The following is a 13920-nucleotide window of genomic DNA, read 5'->3' as shown; positions in this document are numbered from 1 at the left end:
AAAAATTTAGCAAATTTCATAATAGTTTCGAACCCGATCGGATTGGTAAACCGTGGTCATAAAATTTCACAATATTTCGGTTCGGTTTTCACCTAGCCGAAACCGAAAATAATCGGTTCGGTTCGGTTTTTTTGTTTCGGTTCGATTTTTTTTCAGTTCGGTTTTTTTCGGCTACGGTTCGGTTTTCGGTGCGGTTTTTTTTTCGGTTTTCGGTTTCGTTTGGCCACCCCTACCAAAAATAAGTCCCCACTGCAGATGCTCTAAGGCGGTACATTCTTAACAATTGTATTAGGAGAGTCCAAGGGCCTTGGTTTATATAGAGAAGTGAGCATTAAGTTCATCTCCATAAGGAAAATAGTCAAAATGACTTCTATTACTAAATATTCCTATGAATTGTCCGAATGATAACCAAGTAACTTGGCCTAATATATTCTTTCTTTATTTACACGAATGCAATACAGAAATGAAGCTTTTGGGACTAGAGAGTCTTAGAAACTCCTGATTGCTTATGCAAGCAACATCAATTTGTTATGCATGAGACTAATAAACCAATTTGTTGATTAACGACTTTTGTTTACTAATTAAAGATAAATTTAGGGTAATGTCCAAGGTATTAATAAACCAAACTACGTACACTCCAAATGGGAGGATTAATATTTAATAGGGCTCTTTGGGGTTGTGGATTTTGATTATGTCACACAGTTGTGATTGATTGATCTTATCAATATTTAGGTGAGCTTCTTCAATCCCTCGATCGAGTACAATGTCACAGACTCTCAGTCTCACAGTGGCAATGATGTTATGTTGGAAATTGTAGAAGCCGAGCTAATCCATTCAATCGTGCAAAAACTGGGTGAGAGGGTCAACTAGCCAAAATTGGGTCTGAAATTACTTCAATTTTTTTTCCATCACAGAGCCTAAAATAGATTTGAGGACCACGAAGTCTATCTGCCAATCTGCCCACCTAGATCACTTCACACAATACAGCTTTCTTTGCCCACGGGATAGGAAATTCTTTGCGCATAACACACGTCGATCTTTCACTTCAAATTTGAACACTGTTTCAATTTGGTTCACAGCTTCACACTCTTGGGGGAATGCTAGCTACACACTCAACCCTGCGTCCACGCTTAGCTTATTAATGCATTTTTTTCTTGTCACTTTTGCCCTTCTGCTATTCTCTCTCTTCTTCTCTCGTTTTGGTTACACAGACGTGTTTTTATTCTCTTTCTTCTTCATCGCCTCTTCTGGAAAAACAACAACAATCATGCTCTGGGTTCATCAAATTCATTAAGGAGAGAGAAACAACAGATGAGAGAACAGATCTGGGATCTGATTTCTCTGTCGGTCAACCGGAGCTCCACCGGCAACACTTATTATTAACACAAGAAAAGGACGTACGTGAACTTAAGATCCACGGCACACATGAAATGCAGGGTGGCAGAGTGTGTGTGTGTGTGACACTTTGTGGCTCAACCCTAAAGATCTGATATGAGAATGGTGTTTACAAATAAATCCTATAGCTAGTCCCAATTCAAGGCTTAGGTAATATCCATCGAAATAGGGTCTTATTGTTAATTAAGCTTCTGGTTAATTAGTTGGAATATCAATATTTCAATGATCGAGATCTGACAATAAAATATCTAGCTAATATTGTGACGATCGGGATCGTTGTACTTGTAAGAGTAGTTGAATATCTTTAAGATTGAGTTAATTTGCCCAGGCCTACATATATTAAAGCAGGAAGTATATATATATATATATATATATATATATGAAGCTAGGGTTTGGTAATTTACATCATCCAACTACCCATGCCTGCTCTCTCTGAGACTCTAGGGTTGAGCCACAACGATCTTAATTTTCAGAACCAAACCACAGAGAAATTAAGGACCACAAAATCTTTGACTTTTGTCAGTCCAAAATGTTCCTATATAAGAAACTGGAGTGAATACCTCTCTCTCTGCGCCCTTTTTGGTACTATAGATTAAGTAAAGCTTTGAGCTTCGTATTGTCCCCTATCCTTAAATCAACTGTAATTATTGCATGAATCTAAATCTATATCATGAAAACTTATGCTGGGAACCATTAGAAAAATATCATCGACATCTTCGAAATAAGACCAATATTTACTGTTTCAATTAACTAATTGGTTTTGCTTCATTACTTGTTTACCATTTAAGTGATTACGTAGTTATTGTGTAACACGTAATTAAGTGTCTAGTAAATTGAGGATGGATCAATTTGTTTCTAGGGTTCTTCTCCAAAGCTGTTCTGAGGACCAGCCAATGGCCGGGAATTACTAATCGAGGTGCACTTTCTATGTTAACTTGATCGAACAATGACGAAGCCTGAAATTTTAAATTTGGTGGCCTAAGTTAATTAACTGCATATTTTTCTAGAAAATTAATTCACATTAATTATTCTGCTCATAATAAGCTTTACAAAAGTGAAAAAGGAGTTAACTAGAACTACTAGGCTCAGATGTGGTGAATCTTATATTGTCATATAAAAAAGAAGTAGAATTTAGGTTTTAATTTAAATTATTTTGCAAGAGCTACACCTACGGCCTGGAGCTCCTAGGTAGCTCATGATGAATATATTGCTTCAGTTGCTACTGTCAGCTACAGTATTATATATGGATCAGGTCAGCATCTGAATGTACAAAAGAAAAGAGTAACTCAATTCTGAGAAGATGGTGGTAGATGGGTGTTGTAGTTAATTCAGTGTTCAAACGCCAAAAAAATGTCTGTAATAACATAAATAGGCCATATATATATATATAAAACTAAAAATATAATTGCATAGATACTTAAACAATTTGTGATAAGAAACTCATAGATGATAATTCATATTTCATAAGATACTCCCAAGTCATAAACTAAAACACTAGTTAATAATAGAAAGGGACCTAACAAACACAACTAAACTATCTCCTCTTGTTAAGCTTCTTGCTGTTGCAGCACGGTAGCAGTTCTTAATACCCTATTATCCTAACAAAGACAACTACACCATCTCCTCTCTTGCTTCTTCATAATTAGGCTATTATCCTGCATAAAACCGAACATAATTTGTCAAATTATAGTCAAAACAGCATTTTTATTTTTGGTCAAGGAAAGGGATAGTTGACTAAAGTCAATGATCGAAACTCACCATTCTCGATCTATCGGTCTTCCTCTCCACTCCCCTTTTCTCCAGTCTTCTCTTCCTCTTCTTCACTCCCCTTTTCTGCGTCCCCCCACGCCCAAGTCATCTCTGTTGTCACATTTACCTTTGATTTCACATCATGCCTTTCTCTATTTCGGATAGCCAAAGGTTGATTCTTCTTCTGGAAGTTGCTGAGATGAAAGGCATCGAGAAACTCCTCCCAGCGAGCACTTGCTCGTGTAGCCTTGCTAGGAGTTGGTCAGATCTCATCTAACCTACTCCATCAAACTCTGCTGCGGTGTCTGTGATTCTCGTCTCAAGTCTTTCTCCTTCACCCCATCCGAGGGAGACTTGGACATTTAGTGCCCCTATTGTGATGAAGGGGAGCGTCCAAATGTGGGAAAGCTCCGAATTTTAAGGAGAGGAGAGGAAGCGGTGAAGCCAGGCGAGCTGAAGAAAGCTCTCCTCGAAGTGGAGCTCACCGTCTTAGGACGAGAATCACAAACATCGCAGCAGAGGTTGATGGAGCAGGTCAGATGAGGATCTGACCAACTCTTTGAAAGGCTGCATGAGCAGGTGCTCTTTGGAAGGAGTTTTTGGATGACTTTCATGTCAGAAAACTCAAGAAGGAGGATCAATCTTTGGCGATCAGAAACAGAGAGGCATGATGTGAAATCAAAGGTAAATGTGAAAACAAAGATGAAATTCTGAAATTAATGGAAGGACAGGTGAAGAGGTGAATATGAAAACAGAGGTGAAAGCTGAAATGGAGAGATGTGGAACAAAGAGAAGTGAAGTCGTGCTTTAATACTGCAATGTGAGAGAGAGAGAGAGAGAGAGAGAGAGAGAGAGAAGGTTTGCTATTTCCATCACTTTCATGTCAGATTCTAGCTACATAAATGAAGCATTGTGGTTTTTGGGTTTTGCTTTGAGTGAGCTGTGTTTATGTTGCAGTTGTGCTGTGTTTTTTGGGTTAACAAGAATTGGTATTGCATCTTTTACTCTGTTAGCTTAGGGTAGGTTAAAATGCTCAAGGTCCAATTTCATATATGAAAACTATATCCAAACTAAATGATCCAACCTTGTGAGTGTGACCACCTTGTTATTTCATTTATTATAAATTTACCTATGTTTGACCACTTTTCATGCTCCTCCAAACCAAGTTAAAAAATAAAAATAAAAAAATCTAGTCTCTTCAAGTTTCCCATCCTATTGCAAGCCATAAGGCAGGGGAAGAAACCCATTTTTATGTGACTAAATGATTTGGTGGTTTGCTGGCGCTTTGTTGTTGCTCTAGGCTGTTTTAGTGTAATCTTATAGTTAGCTTAAGTTTGTCAGATCTTTAAATAAGATCACATGATCTTTTGCTCTTGCTGTCAAGTGGCTACTTCTTTCTTTTGCGGTCTAATTATGATAAATGTTCTTGGTTCTGCTTGGCAGCATGACAAATTTGTCACGCTAAAAGATTTGAGAGACAACTGCAAGATGGAACTGGAAACAGCAGTTGGAGTGCCCTCAAAGAGACTCTAGTGCATTTCTGATGATTGTGCTATTGTAAGATTGTTGTTAGCTTCTGCCTACACGGGGTGCATGTGCGCACGGTGTATTCTTGTATGGTTGTTTTAAAAAGTACTATGTTCTTCACCAGTTTTCTTAATAAGCTGTACTCTCTAAGAAAATTTGTGTAATATCACTCTGACCATGTTGTTGTATGGACATAATCTCCCTTCTACCTTTAGCTTTTGGATTGATTTTATAACTGTGGTTGTGAATTTTGGTTATGTAACAGGATTTCAATTTTATCGATTGTTGCTTTTTCTTTATTATGTTTATTTTGAATTTAGTCTGTTGTTTGAAGTCCCACTTCATATTGCCAGCCACATAACGTGGTTGAAGAAAATTACCATCTTGTGACATTAGATTTGTGGTATCCTGGCTCTTGTAATGCTTTTCCTATTGTATGCGTCATAGCTAGTATCACTGTCACTCCTTATCCTCAGCTTAGCTAAGTCTATAAGATATTTATATCAGGGACTGCGATCTTTTCACTATCTGTTAAATATTGACTTTTTGCTTTTGGGGGCTTATTGTGATTTGAGAGACAGTAATGTGCATCTGATGCTTGCCTTATTGTAAGATTGTTGTCGTTTCAGATTGTGCCTACTTGTGCATGTGTGCAAATGCACAAGTGTATTCTTGTGTTGTTCTGAGGATTATATAGTGTTCTCACCATTTGTATTCTTGTGTGCTTATCAGCGAATTTGTGTACTATCACTTCGATCACCTGTTGCAGGGACATACATAATCTCCCTGCTGTGAAGGATTACTTTGCCTTCAGTCTACTGTCATTTTTGTTCCTGTGGTGAGTTGCTTATACTTTTATCTATTGGATTCCATTTTCATAGTTAAGATAATTCTTTTCTCAGATATGCTTATAATTCTTACAAATGAATGGATGCTGCTGTTAGTAGCTGTCGAAAAAGTACCCATCTATTTCATCTTTTTCATTTCTGCACAATACTTTTCACAGTGCAGTAATTCCATCTCTTCTTGAAATTTAGAAGTACACGCCTTGTGATTTATGAATTCCTTGCGGTCTGCATTGGTATAGTCACTATAGTGTCATGGGGAAGGATTTAGTTACCTTCTGGTTTCTTTAGTTTGATAAGGCTGAATTGATCAAACTTTTGGCTCATAGAGTATGTTCTGATAAGTGATCAAACATAGAGATTATGTCATTGCCTTTTTTGTGTTTGAACTACAACAGGTTAATTAGTCTTTTTCATTGATACACAGAGAGAATCAAAACAAAAGAACTTTTATACAAAACCAGTTGGGACATACACAACTTTTATGTAAAGGCTGTGAGTATAGAAGGTTACCTCTTTGGATTTTTGTATAGTTGCTTGCCAATGGAGTCAAGGTTTCCCTTTTTTCTTTTTTTTTTTGCTAATGAGACCTGGTCCGGTGTCGAGCTTGAAGGATGTCTTTGCTGTGTTGGAGTGAATGGTTGAGTGTCTTGGAATACTCCCTTCACGATGATGTTTTGTGTAGTTCCTTGTTTCAGTTTCAGCAATTTAATTTGTCCTTCTGCTTGCAGGATTTCTGGTGGCAGCACCTTTGGATCTTTGTAGTTTTTCTTGATGATTAAATCTTCGCAAGTTGTTCCAGACAGCTCTTCAGCATGTTTTCCCATAATGACAGCGGTGCTTTCATCAAATTCATATTGTATAATTACGGTTACTCTGAAGCTGCGTGAATAAAGGAATAGAAGTGTGGAAAATAGTGATGGTGAAGTTCAATGTTCATACATCGTAATGGACATGAGAAGATGTATCTGTCTTTGCACATAAATTTCATAAGTCAAGAATATAAGGGCCTATGGTATTAGAAGGGGTATATTGTACTATTTAGTGAAACATTGTTGAAGCAAATTTGTAATACAAAATATATAAAGACATATTGGCACAGAATACCTAATGTGAAAGAATTTATAAGAATCTCTCCCTCTCTCTCTCTCTCTCTCTCTCTCTCTGTGTAAAGGGGCTGTTACATTTCATCATCAGGGCATATTAACAGCTAACTCTGTGGTTGTTGCCTCATCTGCTTTGAGCACGAAGGGGATGCGGCATAGAACCACCCTTCTTCTGAAACAAACTTAGAGTACTAGTGTGGCTCTGCCAAAAACCAGGGTGTCCTAAAATGTAAGGCACTGTGTGTTTAGTGTCGTAATATAATAAAATAATGCATGTTTAACTTAGAATGTTATTTTCAGATTAGTGGAAACAAGTGTAGCAGAAACGCAAACTATCAGTAGAAATAGGTTTTTATAAACGAAGTTTCAGTTAGTAAGGCCATAGTATTGTACAGCTTTGAACTAAGAAATAATAACCAAGGAAGCCATACTCATTCATGAAAGTGGCAGTGAACATGTGTATATGTGATAACAACACTACAATCAGTAAAGTTCAAGGTTCATATGTGCATTTCACTATTCTTTTCATTTGTAGAAAACTAAAAGTTAGTTTCTTTGAACAGGGACATCTGAATGTTGTATTAGTTTGTCATAGCAGCTAACTTCAGCAATGTAAGCAACTCTATACTGTATATATACTCAATACTGTGCACTGTGCAAAACTGCACAGCAAATGACATATTTCACTAACCCCAATGAGAGCACTCGTTAAGAATCACAAACATGATTGAGTGATATTGCTTAAGATTTACTGACAAATTAAAGAAGAGACTAAACTGAGATATCAGCAGCAAGTGGAGATTCACTAGATCAGATGGAGAGCCTAATTAAAAACTTCAAATTTGAACCAAGTATTTGAGCTGAAAGCATAGACTTGACCCCAAGTAGAATACAATCCACAGCCATGCTATTGCTCTAACATTGATGCAGCCATGCAGGTGGACACTTAAACAAGCGTGCAAAACCAAAACCTCAAATTGTGATATCCAGCCACATCAAAACCTTAAATATTATCTTAATATTTGAGGAAAAACTCAACCAAAAGTTTGATCAATTCAGCCTTATCAAAAAAATAGTAACTAAACCCTTCCCTATGCCACTATACCAATGCAGACTGCTGCAAGGAATTCATAAATCACAAGTCTTATACTTCTGTTTCAAGAAGAGATAGAACGTACAACACTGTGAAAACAATTGTGCAGAAATGAAAAAGATGAATAGATGGTTACTTTTTGATGGCTACTAACAGCAGCATCCATTCATTTGTAAGAATTATATGCATATATGAGAAAAGAATTACCTTAACCATCAATTAAATCCAATAGAAAAAAATATAAGCAACTCACCACAGGAACAAAAATGACAAGAAAGTAATGTAGATTGAAGGCAAAGTTATCCTTCACACAAGGGAGATTATGTCCCTGCAACACGTGATCAAAGTGATAGTACACAGGTTCACTAAAAGGTAGCAGCTTATTAAGAAAACTGGTGAGAACACTATATAATCCTCGAAACAACACAAGAATAGACCTCAGATAAAAAAATAATAAAAAAAATTAGAAAACACAAGAATAGACTTATGCAGTTGTGCACATGCACAAGTAAGCACAATCTGAAGCAACAACAATCTTACAATAAGGCAAGCATCAGATTGCACATTACTGCCTCTCAAATCACAATAAGACACCAAAAGAAAAAAGCCAACATTTAACAGATAGTGAAAATATCGCAATCCCTGATATAAATATCCTATAGCCTTAGCTAAGCTGAGTATAAGGAGACAGTGACATTAACTATGAGTCTATGAGACATAGTCACATACATTAGGTAAAGTATTACAAAGAGCCAGGATACCACAAATCTAATGTCACAAGAATGGTAATTTTCTTCAACCACGTTTTATGGCATGTGATATGAAGTGGGACTTCAAACAACAGACTAGATTCTATATAAACATAATCAAGAAAAAGCTACAATCGATAAAACTGGAATCCTATTACATAACAAAAATTTTACAACCACAGTTATAAAATCCATCTAAAAGCTTATTGAAATGAAAATGCTGAGTCACATGAGGAAAGGCTCAATATACCACCAGGAATGAGAGCATATAAAAGGAAAACTTATCATTCTTCAATGTAGGGAGATTATGTCCATGCAACAATTTGGTCAGAGTGATATTACACAAATCTTCTGAAAGATTACAACTTATTAAGAAAACAATGTACGGTTATCTTCCACTGCCTTACGGGTTGCAATAGGTTGGGAAACCTCAACAGACTAGATTATCTAATTAGGTTGGGAATCTCTCTCTCTCTACCCCCACACCCTGCTCCTAAATATGTTTGTTCATGACTTTTTGCTCAGTCCCACCCAACACTACACTGATACTTTAAAAATCATGTAATCCTACATTCATTGCTGAGTAAAAAAAAAGTCTTCAGTACTGAAGAATTAAACCTTATTGGATAACCAATAATATTATCGTTTTTTAAAGTGAAAATAATGCGATTAAACTGGAAGTTAGTAAACTAATGAAGCATATATTCCATAATGGTATTTCAAAGTTAAAGGTGGTAGTATAAATATTGGCTGTTGTTACCTTTAAAGGGGCTGTTACATGTCATCATCAGGGCAGATTAACAGCTGACTCTGTGGTTTTTGCCTCATCTGCTTTCAGTGCTTTGAGCATGAAGGGCATGCGGCATAGAACCACCCTTCTTCTGAAACAAACTTGAGTACTAGTGTGGCTCTGCAAAAAAACCAGGGTGTCCTAAAATATAAGGCACTGTGCGTTTAGTGTCGTAATATAATAAAGTAATGCATGTTTAACTTAGAATGTTAATTTCAGATTAGTGGAAACAAGTGTAGCAGAAAAGGAAACTATCAGTAGAAAATAAACGAAGTTGCAGTTAGTAAGGCCATAGTATTGTACTGCTTTGAACTAAGAAATAATTACCAAGGAAGCCATACTCATTCATGAAAGTGGCAGTGAACATGTGTATATGTGATAACACTACAATCAGTAAAGTTCAAGGTTCATATGTGCATTTCACTATTCTTTTCATTTGTAGAAAACTAAAACTTAGTTTGTTTTAACAGAGACATCTGGATGTTGAATTAGTTTGTCATATCAACTAACTTCAGGAATGTATACTGTACATATACTCAGTACTGTGCACTGTGCAAACTACACAGCATTGAGAGAACTAGAATTCCGAAAACAATAAAGAGTAAGGCGTAGGATCAGCGATAAATGGTCATATAAGACAATTGATAATGAAAAGCAAACCAACAAAGATGATGAACAATTATGGCTTTGGTCTACAAAGAAGAGATTGTTAAGAATAATAATAGTCTGTACATACTACTGTAAATGTGTGTAAATTAAAAAGATCTCATCATGAGCAGCTGTCTTTAAGAAGTTAAGGAAGCCTGGTTATCAAGTTTAATCTTCTTTGAATCTTTGTCATTTGCGCTGCACCAGATATGGCTGTAATTGTAGCTTCCTCAGCCCTCATCTCCTCTGACCGGTCCCTTCCTAGAAAGGGCTCAATATTTAACCCCATCTTCTGTTTTCGATGAGAAAGTTCCGACCTTGATATGCATTTAAGGCCCCTAAAATCTGCAAGCAGTTCCCTGAGTTGTCCTTGAGGCAGGACAGCAGTAATATTAACATCATTTAGCCCACATTTCTCCTCGACAAGGGATCCTAGAAGAAGAGTGGCCTGCTTCCTAAACGGGAAGTCTTCATCAGGCAACTTGTGCATGTCTGCCAAGTTCTTCAGCGTGCCCCTCATGAAGTAAGAAGCGTATGCCCCTAATTTATCAAACATGGTTGAAACAACTTCAAATGCAAGGTCCATGCTCAGAGCAGGAGCATTTGTGCGGTGATAACCAAGTAAGCTTTGAACAGTAGAACACAGCTTTTCAACTATAGTTGGCTCCTGTTCGATCAAGCCTTGATCAATGAAAGCATGAATAAGACACTTGAATGCGTGTGCTGCAGCGTCAATATCCTCTTCTATATGGCCGTCGTCCTCTTGTACAGGTTTCCCATCAAAATTTTGAGTGCATCAAACACAAGAGGGAGTTTACTGACACAGATTCTCCTGTTGGAGGAATAAACTTTTGCCAATCCACTGTTGAGCAATGAGGACGTGGTTGCCCCCTCATGCGCGTGCGGAACTTTTCTAGAGACAGAATTAGATACCAAGCATAAGAGGTCGAGCAACAGCTGTGGTGGAACATCTGTAGATGGGTGGAGGCAGACTCTTTGGAGGCACGATTCGAGGCGTATCATAATTGGGGGTCTTTGCAGTTGCAGCTCCAAGATCAGTTCCAAGATAGCCTTAAAATGGTTGAGGACGGCTAGCTTGAACTTGGTAGGCATGAGGATGAGACATGTCTTCACAACTTCAAAAACATACCAGTACTCCGGGGCTCCTCCCCTGCTTAAACTACTAGCAACAACAGCAGAGGAACTATTCCCACCAAGCATAGGAAGCCACCACCTTTCAAACAAGTTAGTAATGGCTTCACTTGCAGGCGCAAGAAGATGAGGCGACCCTCGAAAACTCCGGAGCACCTCGCCTATGAGTCATGACACGAGGTGCTGCCGATGGTTTTCTCAAGTACAATACGGGACTAGTGGCGAAACCCAGTAAGCATTCGAACAAATGACATGCATCTGACCAAGGACTGTTGTTGAGGCGGTGGATATCGAGCAGCTGCGATATGCATTGCAGGCCCAACCGGCCCGCGTTCCTAGTCAAAGACGAAGAACGAAGACGAAGAACACGGAGCAGGGGATCGGTTACCAACTCTTCGCTCTTATTCTTATCGGTGAGAATTGAGGCGGGCACTTTAGGAATGAGCGCAGACAATAGGGAGAAGAGGGATCTTGACTGGGAAGGAGTTTTGGCATAAGTATGGGTTTTTTGTTGTTCGCTGTTCTGTTTCTGTGACGTAATTTATGTTGTTTTGCTTCTATCTTGTTTCGGATGGCTTGTTTTCTGTAGGTTTAGGTGTACTTCTTTTAGCTTCTATGGACTGGTGGTCCAGTGTGATTGTACTTCCTCTACACTTCATATAAATATCAATTAAAATTGCCAGAGTATTGAAATAGTATAGAATGCAAACAAGGTTATCATCTTTCACTTGGTCCATATTATTATATGACTGCTTGGTGATATCTACCTTCTTTTGTTTCACATTTCTTTTCAATTATCTAGTTCATAGATTCTACTTTTACATGTTTTTGGATTTGATTACAATTAATTGTGCAAGTTTGATTTTTATTTGAATGAGATGTTGCTTTACTTAGATTTCATGTCTTAATTAATTCATTTTTGTTCTAATTTGGTGTGTAAAGGCTCAAATGTTCAAGGTCTACAAACAATGGCAACATTTGATCCGATCACAGATGAGTTTGTAATTGACACACGAAATGATGGTGCCATCAAAATGGTGGATTGGCAATGCTTCTGTTCGTGGCAAGTTTGCCACTGTTTTTTCTTAGCTGATTTTGCCAACACATGATAAAAGAGGAGTATCTCATATGGGTGTCCACGCCTTCATTGTGCCAATAAAGGAGAAAATTTATCAAACTCTTCCAGGAATTGAGATAAACGATTGTGGCCACAAGGTTGGTCTCAATGGGGTGGACAATGGAGCATTAAGATTCCTCTCAGTGAGAATCCCTCGTGATAATCTTCTTAATCGCTTTGGAGATGTCTCTCGGGATGGCAAATACACAAGTAGCCTACCATCTATAAATAAAAGATTTGCTGCTGCGCTACGAGAACTTGTAGGCGGGAGGGTCGGCCTTGCATATTCTTCAGGCAGTGTCTTGAAGATTGCTGCCACAATTGCAATCCGATATTCTCTACTGCGTCAGCAGTTTGGTCCTCTAAAGCCACCTGAAGTCAGTATTCTTGATTACCAATCCCAGCAGCACAATGTTGATGCCAATGCTGGCTTCAACTTACGCATTCCATTTTGCCTCGCTGCATTTGGTGAATAAATATTCAGAGATGAAGAAGACTCATGATGAACAATTGGTTCCAGATGTCCATTCTCTTTCAGCAGGGCTCAAGGCTTATGTGACGTCGTATGCAGCAAAGTCATTGAGTATCTGTAGGGAAGCTTGTGGAGGCCATAGGTATGCTGCTGTCAACTGATTTGGCAGTTTGAGGAATGACCATGACATTTTTCAGACATTCGAAGGGGACAACATGGTGCTTCTACAGCAGGCTGCTATCACATCACTTTCTAATATTTCGAAGTTTTTCCATCAGCATACTATATTCTCCAAGGCTTTGAAACTGTTCTTTTTTTTTGTTTTTACATCATCATACTAGTTTCTCCAACGCTTTAAAACTGTTTTTTTTTTTTCCTAGAAAAGTTTCATAGATAATATTTATTCTCATGGTTTATGCTAAGTTGTTTATATGGAGAATTCTAGGTTTGGTAATGCCACTTCTACCATGTATACATGAAACTGCATTTTGGGTATTGGCATTAATGTTGAGTTTGAATACGTGAAGTGGATATTCTACTGAATTCACAAAACAATTCCTATTCTGAAATTTTCAGTGGTAACGCAGGTTGCTGGTGATGATATGTTGAAGCAATACAAGAAGTTTCAAGGCGGGACACTCATAGTTACCGGGAACTACCTTTGAGATTTCATGAACTCATACCTATCTCAGCCAAATCCGGTGACTGCTCAATGGGAAAGTGAAGACCATTTGGGAGATCCTGAGTTCCAGTTGGACGCTTTCAGAGTGAGTTGGCTTTTATGATCGAAATGATTATTTTAGCAATAACCAAATTTTAAAACTGAATTTTGATTGGCTTGGTTTTCTTCTTGCAGTACCGAACTTCTCGACTACTTCAAACTGTTGCTGTAAGACCTCGCAAGCACTCTAATACTCTTGGAAGTTTTGGCGCTTGGAATAGATGCTTAAACCACCTTTTGACACTTGCAGAGTCCCATATTGAATCTGTCATCCTTGCCGAGTTTATGAAAGTTGTGCAGAAGTACTTCTTAGTTCCGTTCTCTGTCTCATGCTTTACATTCTTTTTACTTTTCTTTGTGGGACGAGATTTGCTAAACCACCTTTTGACACTTGCAGAGTCCCATATTGAATCTGTCATCCTTGCCAAGTTTATAGAAGTTGTGCAGAAGTACTTCCTAGTTCCAATATCAGTGTATTCTTTTTACTTTTCTTTGTGGGACAAGATTTTAGTAAAGCGTCTTCACATTAAGAAGAATGATTTGAATATTGAAAATT

General features: G+C 37.8%; 1 long non-coding RNA gene and 1 pseudogene across 1 annotated transcript; both read left to right on the top strand.

The window, feature by feature from the left end:
• The first annotated feature begins 3072 nt into the window (after positions 1–3072).
• On the top strand, positions 3073–6757 carry LOC133724337 (uncharacterized). Its single transcript, XR_009853622.1, has 3 exons — positions 3073–4133; positions 4588–5509; positions 6248–6757. It is a non-coding gene; the product is annotated as an uncharacterized LOC133724337 (long non-coding RNA).
• A 4467-nt stretch (positions 6758–11224) lies between these two features.
• On the top strand, positions 11225–13825 carry LOC133724955 (acyl-coenzyme A oxidase 2, peroxisomal-like; annotated as a pseudogene).
• The last annotated feature ends 95 nt before the right edge of the window (positions 13826–13920 follow it).

Source organism: Rosa rugosa, chromosome 1, assembly GCF_958449725.1.
Source record: "Rosa rugosa chromosome 1, drRosRugo1.1, whole genome shotgun sequence".
NCBI classification, from domain to species: domain Eukaryota; kingdom Viridiplantae; phylum Streptophyta; class Magnoliopsida; order Rosales; family Rosaceae; genus Rosa; species Rosa rugosa.
This window is presented reverse-complemented; position numbering and strand designations above follow the sequence as displayed.